Raw genomic sequence first — 15,104 nt, forward strand, 5'->3', positions numbered from 1 at the left:
CAACCAGCACACCTTCTGTCTCTTCAGCCAGCACCCCTTCTCTCTCTACAGCCAGCACCCCTCCTTTCTCCTCAGCCAGGACCCCTTCTGTCTCTACAGCCAGCACCCCTTATGTCTCTACAGCCAGCACCCTTCTGTCTCCTCAGCCAGCACCCCTCCTTTCTCCTCAGCCAGCACCCCTTCTGTCTCATCAGCCAGCACCCCTCCTTTCTCCTCAACCAGCACCCCTTCTGTCTCCTCAGCCAGCACCCGTCCTGTCTCCTCAGCCAGCACCCCTTCTGTCTCCTCAGCCAGCACCCCTTCTGTCTCCTCAGCCAGCACCCCTCCTTTCTCCACAGCCAGCACCCCTTCTGTCTCTACAGCCAGCACCCCTTCTTTCTCCTCAGCCAGCACCCCTTCAGTCCCTACAGTCAGCACCATTCTGTCTCCTCAGCCAGCAGCCCTTCAGTCTCTACAGCCAGCACCCCTTCAGTCTCTACAGCCAGCACACCTCCTGTCTCCTCAGCCAGCACCCCTTCTGTCTCTACAGCCAGCACCCTTCTGTCTCCTCAGCCAGCACCCCTTCTGTCTCTACAGCCAGCACCCTTCTGTCTTCTCAGCCAGCACCCCTCCTTTCTCCTCAGCCAGCACCCCTTCTGTCTACTCAGCCAGCACCCCTCCTTTCTCCTCAACCAGCACCCCTTCTGTCTCCTCAGCCAGCACCCGTCCTGTCTCCTCAGCCAGCACCCCTTCTGTCTCCTCAGCCAGCACCCCTTCAGTCTCTACAGCCAGCACCCTTCTGTCTCCTCAGCCAGCACCCCTTCTGTCTCCTCAGCCAGCACCCCTCCTTTCTCCTCAGCCAGCTCCCATTCTGTCTTTACAGCCAGCACCCCTTCTTTCTCCTCAGCCAGCACCCCTTCAGTCTCTACAGCCACCACCATTCTGTCTCCTCAGCCAGCACCCCTTCAGTCTCTACAGCCAGCACCCCTTCAGTCTCTACAGCCAGCACACCTCCTGTCTCCTCAGCCAGCACCCCTTCTGTCTCTACAGCCAGCACCCTTCTGTCTCCTCAGCCAGCACCCCTTCTGTCTCTACAGCCAGCACCCTTCTGTCTCCTCAGCCAGCACCCCTCCTTTCTCCTCAGCCAGCATGCCTTCTGTCTCCTCAGCCAGCACCCCTTCTGTCTCTCCAGCCAGCACCCTTCTGTCTCCTCAGCCAGCACCCCTTCTGTCTCTGCAGCCAGCACCCTTCTGTCTCCTCATCCAGCACACCTACTGTCTCTACAGCCAGCACCCCTCCTGTCTACTCAGCCAGCACCCTTTCTGTCTACTCAGCCAGCACCCCTTCTGTGTCTACAGCCAGCACCCTTCTTTCTCCTCATCCCAGCACCTCTTCTGTCTACTCAGCCAGCACCCCTTCTGTCTCCTCAGCCAGCACCCCTCCTTTCTCCTCAGCCAGCACCCCTTCTGTCTCTACAGCCAGCACCCTTCTGTCTCCTCAGCCAGCACCCCTTCTGTCTCCTCAGCCAGCACCCCCTCTGTCTCCTCAGCCAGAACCCCTTCTGTCTCCTCAGCCAGCACCCCTTCTGTCTTCTCAGCCAGCACCCCTTCTGTCTCCTCAGCCAGCACCCCTTCTGTCTTTACAGCCAGCACCCCTCCTTTCTCCTTAGCCAGCACCTTTTCTGTCTCCTCAGCCAGCACCCCTTCTTTCTCCTCAGCCAGCACCCCTTCTGTCTCCTCAGCCAGCACCCATTCTAACTCGACAGCCAGCACCCCTTTTGTCTCTACAGCCAGCACCCCTTCTGTCTCTACCGCCAGCACCCCTTCTGTCTCCTCAGCCAGCACCCCCTCAGTCTCTACAGCCAGCACACCTCCTGTCTCCTCAGCCAGCACCCCTTCTGTATACTCAACCAGCTCCCCTTCTGTCTCTACAGCCAGCACCCCTTCTGTTTCCACAGCCAGCACCCCTCCTTTCTCCTCAGCCAGGACCCCTTCTGTCTCTACAGCCAGCAGCCCTTATGTCTCTACAGCCAGCAACCTTCTGTCTCCTTAGCCAGCACCGCTCCTTTCTCCTCAGCCAGCACCCCTTCTGTCTCCTCAGCCAGCACCCCTCCTTTCTCCTCAGCCAGAACCCCTTCTGTCTCCTCAGCCAGCACCCATCATGTCTCCTCAGCCAGCACCCGTCCTGTCTCCTCAGCCAGCATCCCTTCTGTCTCTACAGCCAGCACCCCTTCAGGCTTTACAGCCAGCACCCTTCTGTCTCCTCAGCCAGCACCCCTTCTGTCTCCTCAGCCAGCACCCCCTCTTTCTCCTCAGCCAGCACCCCTTCTGTCTCAACAGCCAGCACCCCTTCTTTCTCCTCAGCCAGCACCCCTTCAGTCTCTACAGCCAGCACCCTTCTGTCTCCTCAGCCAGCACCCCTTCTGTCTCTACAGCCAGCACCCCTTCAGTCTCTGCAGCCAGCACACCTCCTGTCTCCTCAGCCAGCACCCCTTCTGTCTCCTCAGCCAGCACCCCTTCTGCCTCTACAGCCAGCACCCTTCTGTCTCCTCAGCCAGCACCCCTTCTGTCTCTACAGCCAGCACCCCTTCTGTCTTTACAGCCAGCACCCCTCCTTTCTCCTCAGCCAGCACCCCTTCTATCTCCTCAGCCAGAACCCCTTCTTTCTCCTCAGCCAGCACACCTTCTGTCTCCTCAGCCAGCACCCCTTCTAACTCGACAGCCAGCACCCCTTCTGTCTCTACAGCCAGTACCCCTTCTGCCTCCTCAGCCAGCACCCCTTCTGTCTCCTCAGCCCGCACCCCTTCTTTCTCCTCAGCCAGCACCCCTTCTGTCTCCTCATCCAGCACCCCTTCTGTCTCCTCAGAGAGCACCCCTTCTGTCTCCTCAGCCAGCACCCCACCTGTCTCCTCAGCCAGCACCCCTTCTGTCTCCTCAGCCAACACCCCCTCTGTCTCCTCAGCCAGAAGCCCTTCTGTCTCCTCAGCCAGCACCCCTTCTGTCTCCTCAGCCAGCACTCCTTCTATCTCCTCAGCCAGCACCCCTTCTGTCCCTCAGCCAGCACCCATTCTAACTCGACAGCCAGCACCCCTTCTGTCTCTAGTGCCAGAACCCCTTCTGTCTCTACCGCCAGCACCCCTTCTGTCTCCTCAGCCAGCACCCCTTCTGTCTTTACAGCCAGAACACCTCCTTTCTCCTTAGCCAGCACCCCTTCTGTCTCCTCAGCCAGCACCCCTTCTTTGTCCTCAGCCAGCACCCCTTCTGTCTCCTCAGCCAGCACCCATTCTAACTCGACAGCCAGCACCCCTTCTGTCTCTACAGCCAGCACCCCTTCTGTCTCTACCGCCAGCACCCCTTCTGTCTCCTCAGCCAGCACCCCTTCTGTCTCCTCAGCCAGCACCCCTTCTGCTTCGTCAGCCAGCACCCCATCTCCTTAGCCAGCACCCCTTCTGTCTCCTCAGCCAGCACCCCTCCTTTCTCCTCAGCCAGCACCCCTTCTGTCTCCTCAGCCAGCACCACTTCTGTTTTTACAGCAAGCACCCTTTCTGTCTCTACAGCCAGCACCCCTCCTTTCTCCTCAGCCAGCACCCCTTCTGTCTCCTCAGCCAGCACCCCTTCTGTCTCTACAGCAAGAACCCCTCCTTTCTCCTCAGCCAGCACCCCTTCTGTCTCTACAGACAGCACCCCTCCTTTCTCCTCAGCCATCACCCCTTCTGTCTCCTCAGCCAGCACCCATTCTGTCTCCTCAGCCAGCACCCCTTCTGTCTTCTCAGAGAGCACCCATTCTGTCTCCTCAGCCAGCACCCCTCCTGTCTCCGCAGCCTGCACCTCTTCTGTCTCCTCAGCCAGCACCCCTTCTGTCTCCTCAGCCAGCACCCCCTCTGTCTCCTCAGCCAGAACCCCTTCTGTCTCCTCAGCCAGCACCCTTCCCTCTCTACAGCCAGCACCCCTTTTGTCTCTACAGCCAGCACCCTTCTGTCTCCTCAGCCAGCACCCCTTCTGTCTCCTCAGCCAGCACCCCTTTTGTCTCTACAGCCAGCACCCCTTCTGTCTCCACAGCCAGCACCCCCTCTGTCTCCTCAGCCAGAACCCCTTCTGTCTCCTCAGCCAGCACCCCTTCTGTCTCCTCAGCCAGCACCCTTTTGTCTCTACAGCCAGCACCCTTCTGTCTCCTCAGCCAGCACCGCTTCTGTCTCCTCAGCCAGCACCCCTTTTGTCTCTACAGCCAGCACCCCTTCTGTCACCTCAGCCAGCACCCCTTCTGTCTCCTCAGCCAGCACCCCTCCTGTCTCCTCAGTCAGCACCCCTTCTGTCTCTACAGCCAGCACCCCTCTTTCTCATCAGCCAGCACCCCTTCTGTCTCCCCAGCCAGCACCCCTTCTGTCTCTACAGCCAGCACCCCTTCTGTCTACTCAACCAGCACCCCTCCTTTCTCCTCAGCCAGCACCCCTTCTGTCAACTCAGCCAGCACCCATCCTGTCTCCTCAGCCAGCACCCCTTCTGTCTCTACAGCCAGCACCCCTTCAGTCTTTATAGCCAGCACCCTTCTGTCTCCTCAGCCAGCACCCCTTCTGTCTACTCAGCCAGCACCCCCCCTTTCTCCTCAGCCAGCACCCCTTCTGTCTGCTCAGCCAGCACCCCTCCATTCTCCTCAGCCAGCACCCCTTCTGTTTCCTCAGCCAGCACACATCCTGTCTCCTCAGCCAGCACCCCTTCTGTCTCTACAGCCAGCACCCCTTCAGTCTTTATAGCCAGCACCCTTCTGTCTTCTCAGCCAGCACCCCTTCTGTCTACTCAGCCAGCACCCCCCCTTTCTCCTCAGCCAGCACCCCTTCTGTCTCTACAGCCAGCACCCCTTCTTTCTCCTCAGCCAGCACCCCTTCAGTCTCTACAGCCAGCACCCTTCTGTCTCCTCAGCCAGCACCCCTTCAGTCTCTACAGCCAGCACCCCTTCAGTCTCTACAGCCAGCACACCTCCTGTCTCCTCAGCCAGCACCCCTTCTGACTCCTCAGCCAGCACCCCTTCTGTCTCTCCAGCCAGCACCCTTCTGTCTCCTCAGCCAGCACCCCTTCTGTCTCTACAGCCAGCACCCCTTCTGTTTTTACAGCCAGCACCCCTTCTGTCTCTACAGCCAGCACCCCTCCTTTCTCCTCAGACAGCACCCCTTCTGTCTCCTCAGCCAGCACCCCTTTTGTCTCTACAGCCAGCACCCCTCCTTTCTCCTCAGCCAGCACCCCTTCTGTCTCTACAAACAGCACCCGTCCTTTTTCCTCAGCCATCACCCCTTCTGTCTCCTCATCCAGCACACCTTCTGTCTCCTCAGAGAGCACCCCTTCTGTCTCCTCAGCCAGCACCCCTTCTGTCTCCTCAGCCAGCACCCCTTCTTTCTCCTCAGCCAGCACCCCCTTTGTCTCCTCAGCCAGAACCCCTTCTGTCTCCTCAGCCAGCACCCCTTCTGTATCTACAGCCAGCACCCCTTTTGTCTCTACAGCCAGCACCCTTCTGTCTCCTCAGCCAGCACCCCTTCTGTCTCCTCAGCCAGCACCCCTTTTGTCTCTACAGCCAGCACCCCTTCTGTCTCCTCAGCCAGCACCCCCTCTGTCTCCTCAGCCAGAACCCCTTATGTCTCCTCAGCCAGAACCCCTTCTGTCTCCTCAGCCAGCACCCCTTTTGTCTCCTCAGCCAGCACCCCTTCTGTGTCCTCAGAGAGCACCCCTTCTGTCTCCTCAGCCAGCACCCCTCCTGTCTCCGCAGCCAGCACCCCTTCTGTCTCCTCAGCCAGCACCCCCTCTGTCTCCTCAGCCAGCACCCCCTCTGTCTCCTCAGCCAGAACCCCTTCTGTCTCCTCAGCCAGCACCACTTCTGTCTCTACAGCCAGCACCCCTTTTGTCTCCACAGCCAGCAACCTTCTGTCTCCTCAGCCAGCACCCCTTCTGTCTCCTCAGCCAGCACCACTTCTGTCTCTACAGCCAGCACCCCTTTTGTCTCCACAGCCAGCAACCTTCTGTCTCCTCAGCCAGCACCCATCCTGTCTCCTCAGCCAGCACCCCTTCTGTCTCTACAGCCAGCACCCCTTCAGTCTTCATAGCCAGCACCCTTCTGTCTTCTCAGCCAGCACCCCTTCTGTCTACTCAGCCAGCACCCCCCCTTTCTCCTCAGCCAGCACCCCTTCTGTCTCTACAGCCAGCACCCCTTCTTTCTCCTCAGCCAGCACCCCTTCAGTCTCTACAGCCAGCACCCTTCTGTCTCCTCAGCCAGCACCCCTTCAGTCTCTACAGCCAGCACCCCTTCAGTCTCTACAGCCAGCACACCTCCTGTCTCCTCAGCCAGCACCCCTTCTGACTCCTCAGCCAGCACCCCTTCTGTCTCTCCAGCCAGCACCCTTCTGTCTCCTCAGCCAGCACCCCTTCTGTCTCTACAGCCAGCACCCCTTCTGTTTTTACAGCCAGCACCCCTTCTGTCTCTACAGCCAGCACCCCTCCTTTCTCCTCAGACAGCACCCCTTCTGTCTCCTCAGCCAGCACCCCTTTTGTCTCTACAGCCAGCACCCCTCCTTTCTCCTCAGCCAGCACCCCTTCTGTCTCTACAAACAGCACCCGTCCTTTTTCCTCAGCCATCACCCCTTCTGTCTCCTCATCCAGCACACCTTCTGTCTCCTCAGAGAGCACCCCTTCTGTCTCCTCAGCCAGCACCCCTTCTGTCTCCTCAGCCAGCACCCCTTCTTTCTCCTCAGCCAGCACCCCCTTTGTCTCCTCAGCCAGAACCCCTTCTGTCTCCTCAGCCAGCACCCCTTCTGTATCTACAGCCAGCACCCCTTTTGTCTCTACAGCCAGCACCCTTCTGTCTCCTCAGCCAGCACCCCTTCTGTCTCCTCAGCCAGCACCCCTTTTGTCTCTACAGCCAGCACCCCTTCTGTCTCCTCAGCCAGCACCCCCTCTGTCTCCTCAGCCAGAACCCCTTATGTCTCCTCAGCCAGCACCCCTTCTGTCTCCTCAGCCAGGACCCCTTTTGTCTCCTCAGCCAGCACCCCTTCTGTGTCCTCAGAGAGCACCCCTTCTGTCTCCTCAGCCAGCACCCCTCCTGTCTCCGCAGCCAGCACGCCTTCTGTCTCCTCAGCCAGCACCCCCTCTGTCTCCTCAGCCAGCACCCCCTCTGTCTCCTCAGCCAGAACCCCTTCTGTCTCCTCAGCCAGCACCACTTCTGTCTCTACAGCCAGCACCCCTTTTGTCTCCACAGCCAGCAACCTTCTGTCTCCTCAGCCAGCACCCCTTCTGTCTCCTCAGCCAGCACCCCATTTGTCTCTACAGCCAGCACCCCTTCTGTCTCCTCAGCCAGCACCCCCTCTGTCTCCTCAGCCAGAACCCCTTCTGTCTCCTCAGCCAGCACCCCTTCTGTCTCCTCAGCCAGCACCCCTTTTGTCTCTACAGCCAGCACTCTTCTGTCTCCTCAGCCAGCACCCCTTTTGTCTCTACAGCCAGCACCCCTTCTGTCTCCTCAGCCAGCACCCCTCCTGTCTCCTCAGTCAGCACCCTTTCTGTCTCTACAGCCAGCACACCTCCTTTCTCATCAGCCAGCACCCCTTCTGTCTCCCCAGCCAGCACCCCTTCTGTCTCTACAGCCAGCACCCCTTCTGTCTACTCAACCAGCACACCTTCTGTCTCTTCAGCCAGCACCCCTTCTCTCTCTACAGCCAGCACCCCTCCTTTCTCCTCAGCCAGGACCCCTTCTGTCTCTACAGCCAGCACCCCTTATGTCTCTACAGCCAGCACCCTTCTGTCTCCTCAGCCAGCACCCCTCCTTTCTCCTCAGCCAGCACCCCTTCTGTCTCATCAGCCAGCACCCCTCCTTTCTCCTCAACCAGCACCCCTTCTGTCTCCTCAGCCAGCACCCGTCCTGTCTCCTCAGCCAGCACCCCTTCTGTCTCCTCAGCCAGCACCCCTTCTGTCTCCTCAGCCAGCACCCCTCCTTTCTCCACAGCCAGCACCCCTTCTGTCTCTACAGCCAGCACCCCTTCTTTCTCCTCAGCCAGCACCCCTTCAGTCCCTACAGTCAGCACCATTCTGTCTCCTCAGCCAGCAGCCCTTCAGTCTCTACAGCCAGCACCCCTTCAGTCTCTACAGCCAGCACACCTCCTGTCTCCTCAGCCAGCACCCCTTCTGTCTCTACAGCCAGCACCCTTCTGTCTCCTCAGCCAGCACCCCTTCTGTCTCTACAGCCAGCACCCTTCTGTCTTCTCAGCCAGCACCCCTCCTTTCTCCTCAGCCAGCACCCCTTCTGTCTACTCAGCCAGCACCCCTCCTTTCTCCTCAACCAGCACCCCTTCTGTCTCCTCAGCCAGCACCCGTCCTGTCTCCTCAGCCAGCACCCCTTCTGTCTCCTCAGCCAGCACCCCTTCAGTCTCTACAGCCAGCACCCTTCTGTCTCCTCAGCCAGCACCCCTTCTGTCTCCTCAGCCAGCACCCCTCCTTTCTCCTCAGCCAGCTCCCATTCTGTCTTTACAGCCAGCACCCCTTCTTTCTCCTCAGCCAGCACCCCTTCAGTCTCTACAGCCAGCACCATTCTGTCTCCTCAGCCAGCACCCCTTCAGTCTCTACAGCCAGCACCCCTTCAGTCTCTACAGCCAGCACACCTCCTGTCTCCTCAGCCAGCACCCCTTCTGTCTCTACAGCCAGCACCCTTCTGTCTCCTCAGCCAGCACCCCTTCTGTCTCTACAGCCAGCACCCTTCTGTCTCCTCAGCCAGCACCCCTCCTTTCTCCTCAGCCAGCATGCCTTCTGTCTCCTCAGCCAGCACCCCTTCTGTCTCTCCAGCCAGCACCCTTCTGTCTCCTCAGCCAGCACCCCTTCTGTCTCTGCAGCCAGCACCCTTCTGTCTCCTCATCCAGCACACCTACTGTCTCTACAGCCAGCACCCCTCCTGTCTACTCAGCCAGCACCCTTTCTGTCTACTCAGCCAGCACCCCTTCTGTGTCTACAGCCAGCACCCTTCTTTCTCCTCATCCCAGCACCTCTTCTGTCTACTCAGCCAGCACCCCTTCTGTCTCCTCAGCCAGCACCCCTCCTTTCTCCTCAGCCAGCACCCCTTCTGTCTCTACAGCCAGCACCCTTCTGTCTCCTCAGCCAGCACCCCTTCTGTCTCCTCAGCCAGCACCCCCTCTGTCTCCTCAGCCAGAACCCCTTCTGTCTCCTCAGCCAGCACCCCTTCTGTCTTCTCAGCCAGCACCCCTTTTGTCTCTACAGCCAGCACCCTTCTGTCTCCTCAGCCAGCACCCCTTTTGTCTCTACAGCCAGCACCCCTTCTGTCTCCTCAGCCAGCACCCCTTCTGTCTCCTCAGCCAGCACCCCTCCTGTCTCCTCAGTCAGCACCCTTTCTGTCTCTACAGCCAGCACCCCTCCTTTCTCATCAGCCAGCACCCCTTCTGTCTCCCCAGCCAGCACCCCTTCTGTCTCTACAGCCAGCACCCCTTCTGTCTACTCAACCAGCACCCCTTCTGTCTCTACAGCCAGCACCCCTTCTGTCTCTACAGCCAGCACCCCTCCTTTCTCCTCAGCCAGGACCCCTTCTGTCTCTACAGCCAGCACCCCTTATGTCTCTACAGCCAGCACCCTTCTGTCTCCTCAGCCAGCACTCCTCCTTTCTACTCAGCCAGCACCCCTTCTGTCTCCTCAGCCAGCACCCCTCCTTTCTCCTCAACCAGCACCCCTTCTCTCTCCTCAGCCAGCACCGTCCTGTCTCCTCAGCCAGCACCCCTTCTGTCCTCAGCCAGCACCCCTTCAGTCTCTACAGCCAGCACCCTTCTGTCTCCTCAGCCAGCACCCCTTCTGTCTCCTCAGCCAGCACCCCTCCTTTCTCCTCAGCCAGCACCCCTTCTGTCTCTACAGCCAGCACCCCTTCTTTCTCCTCAGCCAGCACCCATTCAGTCTCTACAGCCAGCACTCTTCTGTCTCCTCAGCCAGCACCCCTTCAGTCTCTACAGCCAGCACCCCTTCAGTCTCTACAGCCAGCACACCTCCTGTCTCCTCAGCCAGCACCCCTTCTGTCTCTACAGCCAGCACCCTTCTGTCTCCTCAGCCAGCACCCCTTCTGTCTCTACAACCAGCACCATTCTGTCTCCTCATCCAGCACCCCTCCTTTCTCCTCAGCCAGCACCCCTTCTGTCTCCTCAGCCAGCACCCCTTCTGTCTCTCCAGCCAGCACCCTTCTTTCTCCTCAGCCAGCACCCCTTCTGTCTCTACAGCCAGCACCCTTCTGTCTCCTCATCCAGCACACCTACTGTCTCTACAGCAGCACCCCTCCTGTCTACTCAGCCAGCACCCTTTCTGTCTACTCAGCCAGCACCCCTTCTGTCTCTACAGCCAGCACCCTTCTTTCTCCTCATCCCAGCACCTCTTCTGTCTACTCAGCCAGCACCCCTTCTGTCTCCTCAGCCAGCACCCCTCCTTTCTCCTCAGCCAGCACCCCTTCTGTCTCCTCAGCCAGCACCCCTCCTTTCTCCTCAACCAGCACCCTTTCTGTCTCCTCAGCCAGCACCCGTCCTGTCTCCTCAGCCAGCACCCCTTCTGTCTCCTCAGCCAGCACCCCTTCAGTCTCTACAGCCAGCACCCTTCTGTCTCCTCAGCCAGCACCCCTTCTGTCTCCTCAGCCAGCACCCCTCCTTTCTCCTCAGCCAGCAACCCTTCTGTCTCTACAGCCAGCACCCCTTCTTTCTCCTCAGCCAGCACCCCTTCAGTCTCTACAGCCAGCACCATTCTGTCTCCTCAGCCAGCACCCCTTCAGTCTCTACAGTCAGCACCCCTTCAGTCTCTACAGCCAGCACACCTCCTGTCTCCTCAGCCAGCACCCCTTCTGTCTCTACAGCCAGCACCCTTCTGTCTCCTCAGCCAGCACCCCTTCTGTCTCTACAGCCAGCACCCTTCTGTCTCCTCAGCCAGCACCCCTCCTTTCTCCTCAGCCAGCACCCCTTCTGTCTCTACAGCCAGCACCCTTCTGTCTCCTCAGCCAGCACCCCTTCTGTCTCTACAGCCAGCACCCCTCCTGTCTACTCAGCCAGCATCCTTTCTGTCTACTAAGCCAGCACCCCTTCTGTCTCTACAGCCAGCACCCTTCTTTCTCCTCATCCCAGCACCTCTTCTGTCTACTCAGCCAGCACCCCTTCTGTCTCCTCAGCCAGCACACCTACTGTCTCTTTATTTATTTTATGTCCACTAAAGAGGAACATGTTGCCAGTATTTATGATTCCTGTTCCACTGTAAATTCGATAAATAAATACATTCCTGGATGTGACCCTTGACAAACAATTTAACTGTATTGTGACATCCAATTACAAAAACATCTATTGATGATACAAATATTTTGTGACATTATTAAAGAGCACATTGCAAACCTTGCAAGAGTCATAACCCAAGGGGCAACTGGTGCAATTGAAATGCAACTGCTTGCTAAATGGAGCACACCAGGAACCAATAATACTTTTTTAAACCAGAGGATATCCAGCAAAAGAAAGCACACAAGTACATAGAATAACTACATAGGGATTCTCTGTTGGAATTGAATATCAAGAGCAAGTATGAAATTTAGGCTTCCATTGCTCATGTTTGAGAGCTCCGTTATCAATGTACAGTATATACCCTTCTGCATAGCTCTCTTTGAATGATGTTTTTCTTATCTCTATATTTTATTATGAATAATATATTGTGAGATATGTTTTGCTAAAGTATGGCAAGATTGGGTATGGGGTAGAGGGTTGGTTTTTCCAGGTAGCAACCAATTGACAGCACATAAGAACAGGGTATTTGGTACAAATAGCCTCAGCTATTTGCTTTTTGCAGCAAATGTAAAAATAAAACATAAACATATATTGTAGCTTGTAGAATAGAGAGAGAAAAGGAAGCACTTTATCGTGCATTAATACTTTTATTAAAAAGTCATAAAAAACATCTCCAAGTGATGAGATAATAGACTAGTACCAAATCAATAAACACTGTGGGCTGGATACCACATGATATTTACTGCACTCTACTGGTAATGCTCCATCTCAACCACTGGTCCCCCGGATCTCCACACCGCACTGTAAGCCCGCTCACAAGCCGTGATAGCTGGACCACCGGAGTTTCACGCCAATGAGGAGAACGCCAAGAAGTGTACAACAATGCGTCAGTCAGGTCACGCTCTAACGCGTTACGTAATCCACTTCATCAGAGGGCTGGCCTGGCTGACGCTCTGGCTTCACTATAACATGAACAAAAAAATGGCAGCTGCTCAATCAATCTGGTAGTACTTTTTTCAGGTGCATGAAAGGGAGGGGTCATACCAAGTAGAAAAGAGAGGGGGGTTTAACCCCCTATTGTTCCTCAGCACACTGAATTATACTAGCAACAATATTGAACACTATATGGTAATAGAATTTCAGAGATATTAGTTGCATGCATTTGCAAATACATGGGATGCTGCTAGGCCTCAACAAGGCTTCTCTGTCACTAGTAGTCCCTACACTAAATGGTTCACGTCTGGGGCGCAGAGCACCCCAAAATAACATCCAGCCCAGGACCCCCCCAGGGCATCACATGAAAAATGGAAAAAGAGTGACAGTGCAGTGTAAAGTATAGAAGTGTGCAAGTAATTACTAAGTGTTAAGGGGTTAAAATATATGTGAAAAATGACATGAATAATAAACAAACATAAAAAGGTGATGTGAAAAGTAACTATGTGTATTAAGTGGTGATGCCCTCAGGAGGCCCAGCCAGAGCAGCCTCGGGGGCCCTACGCCCAAACGCTCACCCCAAATGAAATGCATGCCAATTAAAGCCTCATAATAAAGGCACATATATATTTTTGGCAAATGTAAGGCCTCATGATAAAGGCACATACATAAATGCATCTGAATTGAGAGCCAGCTTGCCTGGGTGTCACCCCTGGGAACTCCAGCTAGCACTACTAGAACCAACATGCCCTGCTAATGCTGGCTCATTCATGCATCTCTTAACCACACACAAAAAATGGCAGCTGCTCAATCAATCTGGTAGTACTTTTTTCAGGTGCATGAAAGGGAGGGGTCATACCAAGTAGAAAACAGAGACCCGTCCCTTTCATGCACCTGAAAAAAGTACTACCAGATTGATTGAGCAGCTGCCATTTTTTTGTATGTGGTTATGAGTTGCATGAATGAGCCAGCATTAGCAGGGCATGCTGGTTCTAGTAGTGCTAGTTGGAGTTCCCAGGAGTGACTCCCAGGTAAGCTGGCTCTCAATTCGGATGCATTTATGTATGTGCCTTTATCATGAGGCCTTACATTTGCCAAAAATATATATGTGCCTTTATTATGAGGCTTTAATTGGCATACATTATATTTTGGGTGAGCGTATGGGCGTAGGGCCCCCGAGGCTGCTCTGGTTGGGCCTCCAGAAGGCATCACCACTTAATACACCTAGTTACTTTTCACATCACCTTTTTATGTTTGTTTATTATTCATGTCATTTTTCACATATATTTTAACCCCTTAACACTTAGTAATTACTTGCACACTTCTATACTTTACACTGCACTGTCACTCTTTTTCCATTTTTCGTGTGATGCCCTGGGGAGGTCCTGGGCTGGACTTAATTTGGGGTGCTCTGTGCCCCGGACGTGAACCGTTTAGTGGAGGGACTGCTAGTGACAGAGAAGCCTTGACGAGGCCTAGCAGCATCCCATGTATTTGCAAATGCATGCAACTAATATCTCTGAAATTCTATTACCATATAGTGTTCATATATTGTTGCTGGTATGGTTCAGTGTGCTGAGGAACAATAGGGGGATAAACCACCCTGTCTTTTCTACTTGGTATGACCCCTCCCTTTCATGCACCTGAAAAAGTACTACCAGATTGATTGAGCAGCTGCCATTTTTTTGTTTGTGTGTATGTGCCTTTATCATGAGGCCTTACATTTGCCAAAAATATATATGTGCCTTTATTATGAGGCTTTAATTGGCATACATTACATTTCCGGTGAGCATTTGGGCGTAGGGCCCCCGAGGCTGCTCTGGCTGGGCCTCCAGAGGGCATCACCACTTATTACACATAGTTACTTTTCACATCACCTTTTTATGTTTGTTTATTATTCATGTCATTTTTTACATATATTTTAACCCCTTAAAACTTAGTAATTACTTGAACACTTCTATACTTTACACTGCACTATCACTCTTTTTCCATTTTTTGTGTGATGCCCTGGGGGGGTCCTGGGCTGGACGGTATTTTGGGGTGCTCTGCGCCCCGGACGTGAACTGTTTAGTGTAGGGACTGCTAGTGACAGAGAAGCCTTGACGAGGCCTAGCAGCATCCCATGTATTTGCAAATGCATGCAACTAATATCTCTGAAATTCTATTACCATATAGTGTTCATATATTGTTGCTAGTATAATTCAGTGTGCTGAGGAACAATAGGGGGTTAAACCCCCCTCTCTTTTCTACTTTGTATGACCCCTCCCTTTCATGCACCTGAAAAAAGTTCTACCAGATTGATTGAGCAGCTGCCATTTTTTTGTGTGTGGTTATGAGATGCATGAATGAGCCAGCATTAGCAGGGCATGCTGGTTCTAGTAGTGCTAGTTGGAGTTCCCAGGAGTGACTCCCAGGTAAGCTGGCTCTCAATTCGGATGCATTTATGTATGTGCCTTTATCATGAGGCCTTACATTTGCCAAAAATATATATGTGCCTTTATTATGAGGCTTTAATTGGCATACATTATATTTTGAGTGAGTGTATGGGCGTAGGGCCCCCGAGGCTGCTCTGGCTGGGCCTCCTGAGGGCATCACCACTTAATACACATAGTTACTTTTCACATCACCTTTTTATGTTTGTTTATTATTCATGTCATTTTTCACATATATTTTAACCCCTTAACACTTAGTAATTACTTGCACACTTCTATACTTTACACTGCACTGTCACTCTTTTTCCATTTTTCGTGTGATGCCCTGGGGAGGTCCTGGGCTGGACTTAATTTGGGGTGCTCTGTGCCCCGGACGTGAACCGTTTAGTGGAGGGACTGCTAGTGACAGAGAAGCCTTGACGAGGCCTAGCAGCATCCCATGTATTTGCAAATGCATGCAACTAATATCTCTGAAATTCTATTACCATATAGTG

The sequence above is a fragment of the Taudactylus pleione genome, unplaced genomic scaffold, assembly GCF_031769625.1.
Source record: "Taudactylus pleione unplaced genomic scaffold, aTauple2 ptg000296l, whole genome shotgun sequence".
NCBI lineage: Eukaryota > Metazoa > Chordata > Amphibia > Anura > Myobatrachidae > Taudactylus > Taudactylus pleione.